A 3,515-nucleotide genomic window follows, 5' to 3' on the forward strand; every position below is an offset into this window, starting at 1 on the left:
ACAGTGAACTAGTTCAGTCTATTGATTCTCAAACTAGGGGTTGGGCCCCTCCAAAGGGTCACCAGATAGATATGTTGAATTGTGAGGTGATTAATGGGAGAGGAAAGGATAACAGCCTTTTATTATTTTGTTAAGTACTGAGGACAAGCTTCTCGTGTCAATAATAAAACAACCTAAAAACATAGCGCTGATCGTTTTCCTCTCTCCTTACAAAACATTTCCATTATTTCATTCTGCAGTAAAATCTAAAAGGCTTTCTGGGTGTTTAACTCTGTAAATACAGCTGTGAAAACAGATTCTGACACTGAAAGGCATTGAAGAGACACTTCACCTCTTAAATCATGAACAGCAGTGGACTCACTGTGGCTAGAGTGCAGTTTTCCATCAGTACCTGGCGTCAGCAGATAACCTCCCTCAGAGAAAGCCAAACACAGGAGCCGAGGCCGTTTGCTTTGACCTGAAAGCGAACCAACAGACGCAGAAAGGGTTGTTTCTCTCTTCTGTCAAGGGGTTTCCTCTAATGTCTAAAATGTAAGACAGTCCAGGGCAGCAACTAATCATTATTTCATTATTAACATATCTGTAAAGAAGTTTGATTAGCTGATTAATAATTTAGTTGATGAAATGTTCAACTTTTTGTACTTTTCCGAGAATAACGTCATAGTTTTATGAGAAATGTCACTTAATGAATTTATTCTTAAAATATTACAAGAAAGTTACATAACACATCTTATCTTACCCATGTAGTCATAGCATATATTTTGATTGTTAAAACTTTTCTTTATTGAAATATGAATTTGTTTTCATAAAATTGTGACTATATTGGTATATTATGCCTTTGCTCTATAGAAATTGCAATTTTATTCTAGAAATAACCGCTTTTTCTCAAAAGTATGGCTTATTCATGAAAATTACAGCCCTGACAGTCTGGTGCTGTGAAAAACATGCCATCATTATAAAAAACAAAGTTTAAAAACATCCGCAGAAACATCTTAAACCACTTCTTCAGCATAATAATTGTTCTCACAAGCGACCGCCACAAGCAGCTGTGTGATCAGGAAACGTGGGAGGACATGAATCAGCTCAGCATGCCTCGGTGATGCCTTCACAACCCCACATGAATCAACATCACATTTATCCCAATTATATTAACTTGAGCTTTTCATTTGTGCAATTAAACTGATCTTTTAGACTGATTCCTAACTGATTATATCGTCTGCAGACACTGATTCTGCTTTTTTGTAGCGTATTTTTTTATTTGCAGCGGTTTCATCTACCTCACGATGCTTTAATCAGAACAGGATTTGGAGAATGCATGTCTGAGTCATGGCTGGATTTCCACAGCAGTGTAAATCAGTCACACGAGCAGCTTTTTACATATACAGAAACCACAAGAGTTCAGCTGTGAAGTGAAACAGCTGTCTGTTCTCAGCCAAGAAGTGGGGAAGATTAAAAATGGACTAACATGTTTCTCCACCAGCAGGAGAGTTAATCTGGAGCCCTGACCGCTAAAACCCCTCCACTCCGCAGTCCAACACTAACATGAGGGCAGAGGGAACATGCTTCTTGATTGAAACTGAAGTGGAAACTGTGTCGTGTTGGGGAAACACTTGGACAGGTCAGTGAACGCCACACTGCAGTTTATTAAAGCCTCCTCTACTTCCAGTGGAGAGCCTCCCTCCCCCTTCCAGCGGACCACTATGGGGCCTTATTTCAGAAAAAATATGTACGCTAGTCAACGGCGAGAGACAAATAAGGTTTTGAAATGTGTCCTGAATTACACGTGATGTTTGTCAATTTAAAAGATAATTTTGAAAGTCAAGAAAGTTGCAGTTTGTCATTAAACTGTCGAAGTCCTAATCACAAAGACCACAAAACCAAAGGCCGTGAGTATGTGATGGCATAGCTTCAGTCATTAAGAGAAAAAGTTATTGAAGCTTCCATGTGTAGATGTGATTAAAGGACCAGGAGTCGTTGGTTTAAACATCAGGTGAGAGACGTCTGTGGTGGGACATAGATAAGTTACCTAGCTATCAGCAAGCAAGCAAGCAATGAACATTAGCTTAGCATTACAGAGCTAACATGTTCTTGTGCGAGATGAGATGTAATTGAGCGGTATCGCACAAAGCTAAATGTTAATTTACAGTTTTACTACAAACTGTGACAGTTTGACTCAACAGCAGCAGTCTGATACAGTGGGCTGGTGTTTGCTTTATGCACATATTTACATCAGAATCTGGAGCATCTCCCTTAACAGTAATTTGTTTAATAAAATATGTATATATTAGATTACAAGCCTGAGGGAGGGGGATGTCCTGTTAAACCTCCATTCAGTCTCCAGTTGCTCTCATTTAAATGTTTTTCTGTTTTGTGACAGTTCCGAGGATGGCATTTGATTGTAGCTCATTAATACTTTGTTGACCAACGGTGAATACCGAGTTACTAAGCTGCAGATAAAATCATTATTTCATCATCATTTTTATCATCAACTACACTGAACAAAATTATAAACACAACACTTTTTGCCCCCATTCATTGTGAGCTGAACTCAAATATCTAAGATGTACACAAAAGGCCTATTTCTCTCAAATACTGTTCACAATTATGTCAAAATCACCTCACAGGTGTGGCATATCAAGATGCTGATCAGACAGCATGGGTATTGGGTCTTAGGCTGGCCACAATAAAAGGCCACTTGAAAATGTGCAGTTCTATCACACAGCACAATGCCACAGATGTCGCAAGTTCTGATGGAGGGAGCGTGCAATTGGCACGCTGACTGCAGGAATGTCCACCAGAGCTGTTGCCCATGAATTTACAACCGCAAAGGCGTTTCAGAGAATTTGCCAGTACATCCAACCGGCCTTGCAACCGTAGACCACGTGTAACCACACCAGCCCGGGACCTCCAAGATCGCCTGAGACCAGCCACCCGGACAGCTGCTGCAACAATCGGTTTGCATAACCAAAGGATTTCTGCACAAACTGTCAGGGAAGCTCATCTGCATGCTCTTCGTCGACATCGGGGTCTCGACCTGACTGCAGTTCGTCATCGTAACCGACTTGAATGGGCAAATTGAGCAGCACTTTGGAGAGGTGTTCTCTTCACAGATGAATCCTGTATCTTGCTTGTTGTTGTTTGTTTTAGAGCGTCTGAGTGGCGAAGTGTGTTCAGGTCAGCCAATGTTCATTGGAAACCACAGCTCTGTTTTACGAGCATGGTGAGGGGGGGTCCAAGCTGTAAATCCACTTCCCAGAATGCCCTTTTGTCTGACGTGCCACCAAGCAGGACTTATTAACACTCCAGGGGTGAATGGTGATGAGTGGGTTACTGTAGCAACAGCGGTGTGTGTGTGTGTGTGTGTGTGTGTGTGTGTGAGAGGGTTTCAGGGAGGAGTGGGGGCAGCGAAGAAAAAGTTGCATAGTTTGTTTGTCAAAGTGTGAAGAGAAGGTTTCGTGACCTGCGAGCGCTCAGCAAACATCGGATTCAGCAGAACTGGATGTCGAGTGTGTAGA

The 3,515-nt window shown here is 41.5% G+C and overlaps 1 protein-coding gene across 1 annotated transcript in view; it reads left to right on the forward strand.

The window, feature by feature from the left end:
- Positions 1–1,490: 1,490 nt before the first annotated feature.
- Positions 1,491–3,515, forward strand: part of lsp1a (lymphocyte specific protein 1 a) — a 52,596-nt gene continuing 50,571 nt past the window's right edge. Inside the window, exon 1 of the mRNA XM_046038683.1 lies at positions 1,491–1,618. The gene's annotated coding sequence lies outside the window, so the exon portion shown is untranslated. The remainder of the gene's footprint in view (positions 1,619–3,515) is intronic.

The sequence above is a fragment of the Micropterus dolomieu genome, linkage group LG22 (genome assembly GCF_021292245.1).
Source record: "Micropterus dolomieu isolate WLL.071019.BEF.003 ecotype Adirondacks linkage group LG22, ASM2129224v1, whole genome shotgun sequence".
Classification (NCBI taxonomy): domain Eukaryota; kingdom Metazoa; phylum Chordata; class Actinopteri; order Centrarchiformes; family Centrarchidae; genus Micropterus; species Micropterus dolomieu.